General features: G+C 35.4%; 1 pseudogene; it reads left to right on the forward strand.

Annotated features, from left to right (window-relative positions):
- Nucleotides 1-12,486: 12,486 nt before the first annotated feature.
- LOC124078793 (small ribosomal subunit protein uS2-like) lies at nucleotides 12,487-13,325 on the forward strand (annotated as a pseudogene).
- Nucleotides 13,326-13,835: the final 510 nt, after the last annotated feature.

Raw genomic sequence — 13,835 nt, forward strand, 5'->3', positions numbered from 1 at the left:
GTTTTTATTTACACAAGATAAATTTTACATGTCTGCTGCATAACATACTGTATTACTTAACAGTAGTATATGTGTTTACTTAAACATTTGCTAAGAGAGTAGGTCTCATCATAACTTTTCTTAAACCGAAAAGGGTGGAGGGAGGTGCAAGGAAACTTTCAAAGGTGACAGATATTTATTACCTTGATGGGGTGACAGTACCATGATCAGGCCCATGGGTACATTCATGTATATGGATGTGTGCAAATACATCAAACTGTTTATATTAAGCATGAAAAGCTTTTTCTTTTCTTTCTTCCCTTTTCTAATATCAGGTGTACTTCAATATGTTGTTTAAAAAACAGAGAAAAAATTAAAGAAAGAGAAAAAGAAAATCAACATGTAGCTCTGTGCCATGTGCAGGTGAAAGTATCACACCTACAGGACATAAGTGAGCTCTTTTCACATTGATATTTGTGAAATAATCAAATTTTCAGAAAACCTTAACCTTTTTTTTTTCGTACTGGGGTTTAAACCCACAGTCTTCCCACCCCCAAGCTATATCCCCATCTTTTTTTTTTTTTGAGACAGGGACTTGCTAAATTACCCAGGATGACTTGGAATTTATAATCCATCTGGTGTACCCCCTGAAGTCACTGAGATCCTAGACATGTACCACAATGTGCAGCTAGGAAACCTTAATCAGAGTTGTAAATTAATGCCACACTTATGTAAAATTGGCTGCATTGACTCAGAGACAAAACAATCTCCACTAAACTAACATTTCAGTCTGAGTATTGATTTATTTATTTTTACAATGTTCATTTACGTTTTATTCAACTCTCTGAGACTTCTGAATGGTCAGGCATCTTAATTCCAGGTGGACAACCAACAGTATAACTTCAACAGCAATTTTGAAAAGTATGAACTAGAAACTACAAACCTCCAAGAGAGAAAGTACCTATAAGTTTGCTTTTTATACCTAACTGGTCATGGTAACAAATGTTGATATTCCAAGGTGGAGCAATTTAAGAATTCTTACTGTGAATGTGCGTTTCCTGAGAGTTCAGGCTCTGTCCCTTCCCCTCTATCTCTAGCCTCCCCTCTCCCTTGGGAGTTAGGCTGCTGGCTGCATTTTCTGTTGATATGCAGCAAACTGGTAAAGTCTTAGAGAAAATGCCCTCTCTCAGGAGTTGTAGCATGGTTTGAGTCCTATATGATACATCACTCATGGTTAAAAAACACTACATTTTATTTAGATATCTCTTATTAGATATCCTCAAACAGCCTTAAATTCTTCAGGGAAATATTGAAAAATTTGATCTGCAAAACACAGAAAACACAAAGAACAAGGAGATGAAATAAATAACAGTATCCTTTGTCAATACTCAATACTTGCTTTGGGTTTGCTCATGATGATCAGGCAGATGTGTGTCTCTGAGAGGGGAGGCAAGTCAGTGAAGTGCACCTACAGTTAATCACAAGGTGGAACTTCTCAGAGTAAGAAACAAGCAAGTAGCTCTTCTTCTGGTTGTTCTTTTGTTTTCTGCCACTTTAGAAGATAGAGGATATTTTTAACTAAAATGTTCTGATTTCTTTGACAGGTGAATACTACCCAAAAATATCGGTTGCAAGAAAGTGTGTGGGTGGGCTAGGTTGCAATAGCTTGGTGAGTTTGGGAATGCAAGCTAATGCTTAGGAGCACCGCAGAGTCAAGTTCTAAATATGAACCTTGCTTTCCTTATTATAATATTGTTTCTAGTTTCCTGTTCTGTTATAGTGGAAAGATAGATACATATTTTTTTTTTCTGGAACAAAAATTGGAGACCATTAGTTTAAATTCAAATAAGTGATATAAAAAATAGTTGTTAGTATTTATTGGTTCTTATTTGAGGAGAGAGACATTTGCTATGATTATATTTGAAGGGCCCTGTATTTGCTGTTCCAATTGCTTGGAATATTCACTTGTCCAAAACCTTCTTCAATCCTTTAGTGCTCTTTCAATATGAATTTTCTCATGTTTTCCCTGTGTAACTTTAATATTCCTAGCCAGAAAGCTTTCTATATCTTTTGACTATTTTTCTTTTCTTTTTAACTTTTTATTTTTATTTTTATATAGTATTAATTTTTTATATATGACAGTAGAATGTATTATGATTCTTATTTCACGTACAGAGCACAGTTTTTCATATCTCTGGTTGTATACATAGTATATTCACACCAATTCTTGTCTTCATACCTGTACTTTGGATAATAATGTCCATCACATTCCACCATCATTTCTAACCCCATGCCCCTTCCCTTCTCCTCCAACAACTCTGCCCTATCTAGAGTTCATCTATTCCTCCCATGCTCCCTCTCCCTATCCCATTATGAATCAGCCTCTGGATATTTTTCTTATTATTTATTGTTCCCTTCCCTACACACCTATCATGTGTTTTATTTACTTATTCCACACTACTCAAGAGGTTTGTACTGCTCCCTTCTACACATGAAAGACTTAATCTTCCTCTGAAAAGTGATGGGATGATGGGGGTGGCAGGCCAGTTACTGGATCCAACCAAGGGCTGGAGCTTGAAAAACAAACCCAAACCCATTACCTGGCTGAAACTAGTGGATAAAAACTCCAGGAGAGAAATTTCAGGACTCAGCAGAATGGAGAAAATTAAAATGCAAGGTCTATGGAAAGAGGAAGTTTCTAGAAAACAGAGATGTTAAACAAGAACATGTGTGATCAGGCTGCAAGTTATTACAATGACGATTAAGGTTCTGGAAGAAAGATAGAATTAAATGTTTTTCAGGGACTTCCCATGTTCCCTGGATTTTTAGTAAAGGCTGACTCTCAATGACACCAATCACCAAGCTTCTATGGACAAAAGAAAAGCTGAGAATTCTCATAAAAATTACAACAGTCACACTGCAATTTTGAATAGATAAATTATAGCTGTGAGAAGAAGAAAGCATGGGGTGGGCAATGACCTTCACAGAGCAGCTAGACACTGCAACAAAGACTGTGTGAGTCACTTCACTCAGTTTCTATCTTTCTGCACATCACCATTTCAAATGAGCAAATCAAGGTTGCCAGAAGCCTCACAACTTGCTCAGAGTGAACACAGTGAGAAAGCTGCATACCTCAGACCTGGGACTGAACTTGTAGACTAATTCATCACCCTGCATTTGACCAATTATATTATAAAAAGATTTTTTTTAAGATAGGAAATACGTACACAAATAAAATAAGCATAAATTATTAGAAAAGTGCCTAAGAGTATTTTGTTGTGGCTCGAATGAAGAATCCTGAAATTTGAATTAGCTATTTTTACCCTTGAAGAGAAAATTCATGGGGAAGATCAGTGGATCAGAAGAAGCAAGAGAGAGGTAGGAAGAAATGGTAAAAAGGAGAAACTGCCAAATGAAACTGACCCAATTATAATACATATAAACATATACATATATGTACATACATATATACACACACATATATATTAATTCTACCTTCATGTTTATCTATAAACCACCAATTAAAAATAGTAAATAAATAGAAGGAAAACTACTAGAGTAGAGAAAGAGGGACAGGGGAGGGGGAAGGGGATGGGAAAAGGAAATAGTAGGGCTGAAATGGGGCAAATTATATTCAATGCATGTATGAGTATGTTAAAGTGAACTCCAGTGTAATGTATAAGTATAATGCACTAATAATAAAATATTTTCAAAGAAAGTCACTTGTGACAGTGAGTTCCAAACTTAAGTTTAGCAGAATTAAAGCAAACTTGCCCAGGTGGACTTGTATTTGCCATCTTCTCTACCTAAGAAAATCTGAAGGGTAAACATTAAATGTTATAATCTTGAGATTATAACATCACAGTGAGCCCATAGCTTAATGTTTTTAAGCAAGAAGGGTAATTTGTTGAATTATTGACTCATAGACATTACAATTGTGTTTTAAGATATCACCATATTTTATAAAGTTTTATTTTTATCTTTTGAATTATTTCCTGATGAAAAAAGAAATCATGTCCTATGAACTTTGGACACGGGAGAAAATGTTTGTAAGTTTCCTACTGTTAAGATCCTTTCTCTCTGGCTGGGGTTGTGGCCCAGTGGTAGAGCACTTGTCTAGCATATGTGAGGCCCTGAGTTCACTCATCAGCACCACATAAAAATAAATATAATAAAGGTATTGTGTCCAACTACAACTAAAAAATAAATATTATTTTTTTAAAAGGTCCTTTATCTCCAGTGATACACTGTGTGTATCTGGCAAGTGTGCACAAAAATATTGGTCAGCTAACATAACAAGAACAGCTAAAGCACTTATTCTTTGGCTGCAATCATCTGCATGTGTCATTCATTTCATCCTCAGTGCAAATGCAATGGGCTACTTTATATCTATTTAAAAACAGTGGGAACTGAGGCAGAAACATTAAATAACACATCCAAGGGTATACAACTTGTGTGTATGCTAAGTGCTAGACTAGAATTTGGGGGAATTAAAACATTTGTATGAGAGATGCATCACTTGTCCTTAAAATAATAACTTTAAAATGCCTAACTCATCATCCAACTATTGGATGAGTGAATAAATATATGAATAAACAGATTAATCAACTGAGTAATTAATAAAAGAGCTAAGAGACAATGTGCATTATATGATTAAGTGCAATCTTTGCAGTTGCTGAATCTAAATCCCTTGAAATTAACAGAGGAGAAAGAGTATTTTGGTATTTGAGTAAAATGAAATAATTTTGAGGTTTAGAAAAGAGAAAGCAATCCAATAAATTCAACACACATTGTATTCACATAATGCTGGAGAGTCATTGGAATCGATCTTAGGGATATAGAAACAAATGGGATATATTTGCTATCTTCAACATATTTCTGTGGGAGACAAAGATTTATAAACAAATAATTGCAAGAGGGTTTGGTTTAGAAAATAACTTAATGCAGATGAGATGGAGAAGTATTACAGAAGAAAAAGAACAAGCTCAGTGCTTTTCTAAATGTAGATAGAAAATTCATATGGATAGCATTTGTAATTAAATTAAAATTTCTATTCAGGGAAAAGAACCCTTGTGCCTGTGTCTGCATGCTTTAAATTTGTTTGAACTCTTTTTCTAAACTTGAGTGAATATTGCCTTTCAATCTGTATGTTACATCTCAGAAATAGGAAATGGACCTTAGCTCAGTTTTCTGTGTTTATAAAGCTAAATGATGTTGATATCATTAGACTAAATTAGTACTCTAGGATTATTTCTTTAACTAGAAAAATATGCAGATGCCAAATTTTCACATGGATGCTATCAACAAAAACAGCTGATCTTCTTTCGTGACATTTCAAAATTGTCTCAACACAATCTCTGTTCTAAAAAAGGAATTTTTGTAACTCCCCGCATTTCCCCTTGTAGATCTGCTGTACATTTGAAAATTATTAATCTTTTAAGAGGGTGGGAGATTGAGGTTTAACTTGTGAAGTTGAAGTGTGTGTAAGGATCCCAGAAGAAATGTCAAGTAGGAGCACAATTGCTTGCCTAATGAGTCAACATTTGTGCTCAGCAATGTGTGCAGTGATGGATGGCAGTGTTACACACTTACAATGTGGATTTCAGATAATGTTAGCACAACATAAAGCATTTGGACATAAATAAATCCAAGGATTTCCATAAGTCATCAAAAATAGATACAAAGTTTGATGAAATTAGGATTCGAAAATTCCTTGAATTAAAATTAAAAATTCCAAAGATTTCTTGAAAATACACCTGCTAGAGAGTAGGAAAAAAATGATGGAAAAAAGAAATATCCCGGAGACCCAGGCATGTCAAGCGTTATTCCAGGATTACTTTCAGTTATTAAACCGTTTTTTTTTCTTTAAATCCATAATGAACCTTGGGAAATCAATTATGTACCATTTTGAGAAAATAAAACTGGAGTATGAGAATCACATTTTTTTTAGGTTACTACCAAATTTCAGACAAAGTATGTATGATGTGTTCCTGCTCTCAAGAAAAATGACAAATTGGAAACACCTTTATTTTATATTCATAGGGTACCTTTATTTTATATTCACAGGGAAACTATACACTTTATTATATCTGAGACATGCTTTTTGTCTTATTATAACACAATACATGTATCTAAGTGAACCATTTCTAAGTGAAGCCAAATAGTAATCATTTATTGTCAAAAGAATTTATTAAATGAATCTTTATCCCCACCCCCAGTCACAGAGACTCTCCTTTCATGCCTAAGAACTCATAAGTAAGTCAGATGGCAGAAGAGTTAAATGAAAGTCTACCTTGCAGGACAACTAACCAAATCAGAAGTTTATTTCAAAGTAAAAGGATAAGCCATACTTTGGACTATGTGTAATTTTAGAACATGAATCCTTAAATCTTATTTCTTCTGAGGGAGCCTGGAATTAACATATAGCTAACACATTTCATTTTGGAAAGAGTTCCCTTTGATAATCTAGCTGATAACCATCCTCAATTTACTCAATTTTGCTCCCTTGAACATTGCCTTCCCTAAAGCAGGGGTTTAGAACACCTGCTTTTCAAACTGATACAAAACTCACTGAGTGTCTCAAAGTTCCTTTGCGTCAGTTCTCTTTCTGTGTACACTCAACATAATTCAAATGCATTAGAAATGACAAATCAGTATGAATTAGTCCCCAGTGTCTAAAAGAGAATATCCCTAAGGATCTCTGAAATATTCATGGAGGAATGAAAGCATATAGACACAGGGATGCAACCAGCGTTTGCTCGAAGGTCTTTTAAAACCAACTGAATGTGCTCAAGTGTATTCATTGCTTAGACCGTGACAAAGCTATGGAACCCCTTTTGGAATATTACACAGGCACTGAGCTCTGTGGTTTCTCCCTCCTCTTCTTCTTCTCTCCACATTGCACATTGTCCTTTGTGTCTATGTAAATAATTATATTTACTTATTCGTCAAAAAAATAAGAAAAGGAAATCAATGTATGTCCTGTCTAGTCTTTTTAAGCTAAAAATGCAGTAAATTATACTTTATGAAGTACAAGAGGAGTCCTAGACTGACCCAAATTTTCTTTACTTGTGTTTTGTTTGTTTTTTCCATATATTCATATTTCTGCCCCTACTACGGGAAGTCAACTTTTGTATATAAGGGAATCATTAAAGAACAATTTGTCTGATGTGCCTGAACTTCACAAAATATCAGAAGACCAAGGAAAACAAATAATATTTATGATCAAACTCTACATCTATTTTTTAAAGTTTAACAATATTTCAGAGGCCAAAGTACTCTGGTGACCTTAGTTGGTGTGCTCTGTCAAGTCAATACCTTGAGGCCCTTACTGTACCAGCAGTAAATTGAAATCATCAATCAAATACAGAATGAGAAAGAATCACTGCTAATAAAGGCATTTTGAAGACTAATGAATATTCATCACCCCCTATGCCTGCTTCAGTTTCTATTATTCTGTGTTTCAATTCAACTCAAAGTCTTTATTGTATCTCTAGAAAGTGTTAATGAAAATATACAAAGTTATGCATGCTAATTAAAAACAGAAAAGCAAACACTTGACTTGATTATGTAGGTCTACAGAATACTTGCATATGAAATATTTTTGATGGATAAAAATATTTATATGGATAAAATGTATTTAATGTGTTTTTCTTTAGATATTTGTGATTTTTCAAGAATGCATTAATTAATATTAAAACTTGTTGGGAGAGAGTCACAAAGTCTAGATATAAGCACAGATTTTTATAAGAACCATAGGCTTTTGATAAAGAAAATTAACTTCCCTGAATGTCACATTCCCTTTTTTAACTCACTTGTCTATGCCCTAGGTCTTTTGGGAACAATTAAGAGTGTCCCCAGAAACAAGGCCAGTTCACTACTTGGAACACTAGATACCCACTCCCAAACAAGCTTAAATAGAAACCACCAAATATAAAATGGGATCCCCACAGGCCTGTACTCTTTCCTTTTTCCCCTATGACTATGGAAGGACTGTCCTCTGCTTTACTTTCCCATTGGTGTGTGACACATTAGCAGACATTTAAGGGCTTGAACCAGTAACACAAATATGTAGAACCTCACAATGTGGCCTGCAGTTGAGACTTCTCAGCTGGATTCTTTGTTTCAGCTTCTTGCTAGTCTTTGCCAGTCAAGATACTGGCCAGGGCTCTGTTCTCTTAGCCACTTTGTAGGCTGTTGGCCAAGGACCATGCTCAGCAAATAGAGACTGACTTGGCTCCTTGCATGTGGCCCCTGTGATAGGCCCTCCACCTTAGGGCAGCTTACTTTCTCAAAGTCAACAGTAATTTTCCAAAGTGGATTTGGTGTCTCATTACAGAACTTCGATATGATTGAATCAGGATAGGTCAAAATAACTTCTCTTTCGATGAAAACAACTGTACACACACACACACACAAGTTTTGTAGTTTCATTTGTGTTTCCTATGTATTTAATTTTTCTATCTTATTTCATTATATAGTAAAGCTAATACAATATTGAATAAAATTATAATAGATTTTGGATACTTTTAAATTTTCTTTTGACTTTAGAAATAAAATACAATGTTTCTAAGTATCAACTTTTAGTGTATTTCCTTTAGAATTAAAAAAATTATCTTAATTGAGTTCAGAAAAATATCTATTTATATTCACAATGCTGTGTGATTATTACAATCACCTATGAATGTTGATTGTTTTAAGTATGCTATTTTCACCCATGAGGGATTTCTCTTTTAATATATTAATGTGGCATAATTATTTCACTTTCCAATTTTGAACCATGTATATGTTTCTAGAATAAATGTTACTTCTTTTCATATATATATATATATATATATATATATATATATATATATATATATGAATATTCACAATTTTCCACCTATGCGAATGAGTTTTGCTCATGATTTTATTTTTCTTGAATTATTCCATTCTGGTTTTAACATCTTAAATGAGTTGGAAATTTAATCAAGGAAGTAAGTAATCTCAACAATGAAAAATATAAAACATTGATTAAATAAATTGAAGATGACACAAAAACTGGAAAGACCACATCCTTAGTTTGTGTACTGGGAAAATTAACTTCGTTAAATGTTCATTCTACAGAAAGTGATTGGCAGATTGAACGTAAGGTCTATAGAAAGCTTCCATAGCAGGCTGAATCTAGCAGACAAAATAATCTGTGTACATGAAGACAGAACTTTTATGGTTATCCAGTCAGAGATTAAAAAAAAAATAAGAAGAAGAAGAGGAAAGATAAAAAAGAAACCCCATGGAAATTATGGGACATAACTAAGGGACCCAATATTTTTATATAATAAGTGTTTCAGAAGGAAAAAACATAAAAAGCGACAGAAAACACATTCAGAAAGTTAAGGGCCAGAAACTTCTCAAATCTGTCAGAAGATGCCAACACTCAGATACAAAATAAATAAACAAATAAATAAAGCTTTCTATTCAATTTAATTCAAGGAGGAGTTCATCAGAGCACATAATAATCAAATGCTCAAAAATAAAGAAATAAAAAAAAATTTGAAATGGTGACATAGAAGACACTTTTCACATATAAAGGAGATGCAATAAGACTGTGGGCAGATTTCCTAATGGAAACTCAGCAGACAAAGAAAGAATGCAACGATATGCTCAGTGTGCCGAGGAGAAAAAAAAAAAAAGTACTCACCAAAATTACTTTGTCCAAAAGCTGCAATCACCATAAGAAAAGAAAGCATAAATGGGAAGGACTCACAGGACACCACTGTCAGGGGAAAAAAAAAAAAAAACTACAAAGGAAGATGGTAACAGGGAAAAAAAGAAACAAATTATATTTTCAAATCATATATACATATACTTATCTATAAATATGTATATATATTCTCTCTGTATTTACACAAATTATATAGACATATGTGCACATATATACGTATATATAAAATAACAAGAACAAATATCACAAATGACTGTAATAAACCTCTACATGTCAATAATTACTTTGAATGTAAATTGATTTGATTTCCAATAAAAAGACATAGATTGATTAAGTAAGAAAAAGGTATAGAAAGAAGGAGGAGAAGAAAGAGGAAAAGGAGAAGAAGATGAGAAGGAGTGGGAGAGGGAAGACAGGGGGGAGGCAGGGGAGAAGGAGAGTCAGGAGTGGGAGGAGGAGGAGAGGGAGATACATGCTGCCTACAAGAGATGTGTCTCACTTTTAAGAATACCTGGAGACTGAAAGTTAAGGAATGAAAAGGAATAGTCCATAAAAATTGAAATAAATGAGAGAGAGCTTGGATAGCCATATTTGCATGAAATAAAATAGACTTTAGGTCAAATACCATAAAAAAGAAACAAAGAAAGTCATTACACAATGATGAAGAGATGAATTCATCCAAAAGACCTAACAATTATAAACACATATGCATGCAACATGGGCAAACCTGAAAAATATAAAGGAAATATTAAGGAATTTTGAAGCGAAACAAGTTTGCACTACAATGACAGCAGGGGACTGTAATACCCCAGTTTCAACAGTGGGAAAAAAACCTCCAGACATAAAATTATTGAGGAAACATTGGACTTAATTCATACTTGCACATTTTTTCTCAAGTGCACACAGAAAACCCTCCAGAATAGATCATATGTCAGGCCACAAAATGAGTCTGAGCATATTGAAGAGGATTCAAATCATATTAACTCTCTTGTGTGTGTGTGTGTGTGTGTGTGTGTGTGTGTGTGTTTGGGGATTGGACCCAGGGCCTTGTGCATGCTAGGCAAGTACTCTACCAACTGTACTCTATCCCCAGCACTTAACTCCCTTTTCTCACCACAGCAGCAGGAAAGTAGAAATCAATTACAAGAGAAATCATAGAAAATCCACAAATACATGGAAAGTAGCATGCTGCTGAATAAAGAACTGGTCAAGGAAAAAATACAAAACACGATAGCAAGAAATGACTCCAAATAAATGACAGTGGAAAGACACAAGTAAATACAAAGGTACTCTTTGGTCATGGATTGAAAAAATATTGTAAAATGTACTCACTACCCAAAGTGAGGCAGAGAGTCCATGCAGTCCCTACCAATATTTCAATGTCATTTTTCTCAGATATTGAGAAAAGCATCATGAAATCTGTATAGAACAAAGTTAAAAAAAAAAAAAACGCAGATAACTAAGGAAATGTTGAGCAAACGGGACAAAGCTTAAAACACCCCACTGCCTGATTTCAAGCTGCAGTAATTTAAGAAGAATGATACTGATTAATAAAAACAATGACAACAGTAAATGGAGCAACTAGATTGCCTCCAAACAAACCCACGCCTTTCCAGTATGTCAATTTCCAACAGAGGTGCCAAGAATATACAACATGAAGATAAGAGTCTGTCAACAAAAACTGGATATCCACATGTCAAAGAATGAAATCGGGCCCTTGTCTAACACCTTGTATAAAAATCAACTCAAACTATATTAAAAACATAAACATAAGGCCAGAAACTTCAAAAATTCTTTTAAAAAATACATGAAGAAATCTATAACACATTTGTCTGGTTAATAATTTGCGGGGAGAATTGCCTCTATAAACAGGTAACAAAAGCAAAATCGACAAATGTAATTAAAACAAGCTGAAACATTTTTGCACAGTAAGGGAAACAACAGGGTAAAAAGACAACTTACAGAACTATGAAAAATATGTGCAAGCCATACATCTGATAAGGGTTAATATACAAAGTATATAGGAACTCAAACAACTCAGTAGCAAGGGAACTAATCAATCTATTAAGAAATGGGCAGATGATAATTTGTTACAATAGTAATATAAAACTGATATATTCATGAATCTATTCCTGATCTATAAGTGTGAAACAGTAAATTTGCAAAGTCATTATAAGTCACAATTTTAGTATAATGAAATCAACACAGCAATGAAAAGACAAATACAATCTTTTAAAAAAGTTAAAAAAAAACACACACAAAAAGGCAGAGGATCCAAGTAGCCAGTCATCAAGAAATGACATATAAATGACCAACAGATACATGAAACAATGCTCAATGTCACTAATTATTAGAAAACCACAAATCAGATCCACAATGAGATGCAACTTCTCAGGATATGTGAGCCTATAACTGTGATAAACCATAGAGGGGGATGCAAATTATTGTAGTGATTATGGAAAACACAATGGAGATTCCTCAAAAAGCTAATCATTGTGTTTACCTTGATATCTAGCAATCCCACTTCTGCGGATATACCCAAAGTATGTGAGATCAATATATCAAAGGCATATCTGCACTCCCATATTTATTGTAGTAGCATTATTTACAATGATCAAGTTAGAGAATCAACCTTTACCCATGAACCAATGAATGAATAAAAGTAAAAAAAAACAAAAAACCCACAGGTAACCAGTATTGAACAAAAGAGACAAAGCTCCAAAACATGGGTTTTCCCACACTGCCTTAGGAAGGGATCCATAATGCATTTTTCCCTATTCCCATCTTGAAGGGAAATTGTCACAATGTCTGGAGCCCTTAATGTCCTGCAAATGAAGGAGGAGGATGTCCTCAAATTCCTTGCAGCAGGAACCCACTTTGGTGGCACCAACCTTGATTTCCAGGTGGAACAATGTATCTACAAAAGCAAAAGTGATGGCCTCTACATCACAGATCTGAAGAGGAGATGGGCGAAGCTTCTGCTGGCAGCTCGTGCCATTGAAAACTCTGCTGATGTCCGTGTCATATCCTCCAGGAATACTGGCCAGCGGGCTGTGCGAAGTTGCTGCTGCCCCAGAGCCACTCCTATTGCCAGCTGCTTCATTCCTGGAACCTTCACTAACCAGATCCAGGCAGCCTTCCCAGAGCCACATCTTCTGGTGGTTCCTGATCCCAGGGTGACCACCAGCCACTTACGGAAGCATCTCATGTCAACCTGCCTACCATTGCTCTGTGTGACACAGAATCTCCTCTGCACCATGTGGACATTGCCATTCCATGCAACAACCAGGGAGCTCATTCTGTGGGTCTGATGTGGCCGAGAAGTTCTGCCTTTGTGTGGCCCCATTTCCCATCATCACCCGTGGGATGTCATACCTGAGCTCTTCTTCAACAGAGATCCTGAAGAAAACACTGTGACCACGAAGGAATTTCAGGGTAAATGGACTGCTCCAGCTCCTGAGTAGCTCACTGCTACTCAACCAGAGGTAGAAGACAGGTCTGAAGGCATGCAGGTGCCCTCTGTGCCTATCCAGCAGTTTCCTACTGAAGACTGGAGTGCCCAGCCAGCCACTGAAGACTGCTCTGCAGCTCCCACTGCTCAGGCCACTGAGTGGGTAGGAACAGCCACTGAGTGGTCTTGAGCTGTTCTTCTTCAGACACTTTGGAAATAAGGTTACAAAGAGAGAGAGAGAGAGAGAGAGAGAGAGAGAGAGAGAGAGAGAGAGAGAGAGAGAGGAGAAAAGGTGATACCTGCCTGCAATAGAATACTATTCTTTCATTAAGAATGAGGGAAATTACATTTTTAACACAAAAACAAAACCGGAAGACAACAGGGTAAGTAAAATAGTCCAGGTACAGAAGGCAGATATAATGTTGCTACTTATATGTAGAACCTAAGGCACTCAAACATACAGAGGATGAAAGAGGAACAGCGGGTACCAGAGGCTGGGGAGGTTGGCAGTGGGGAGATGTTGACGAGAGGGTACATCACTTAGTTAGGAGGAATAAATGGGAAGGTCTTAGGGTAGCAGAGACGTCAGTAAGCTTGACTTTGTCATTCCACAGCAGACACATGTAACAGTACATCATTTTGCATTCTACAAATGCATACAAGTATGATTTGTCAATGTTCGGTAAGAGCACAAATAAACAT

Source organism: Marmota monax, unplaced genomic scaffold, assembly GCF_021218885.2.
Source record: "Marmota monax isolate L192 unplaced genomic scaffold, Marmota_monax_Labrador192_F-V1.1 WCK01_AAM20220418_F8-fsc00009, whole genome shotgun sequence".
Classification (NCBI taxonomy): domain Eukaryota; kingdom Metazoa; phylum Chordata; class Mammalia; order Rodentia; family Sciuridae; genus Marmota; species Marmota monax.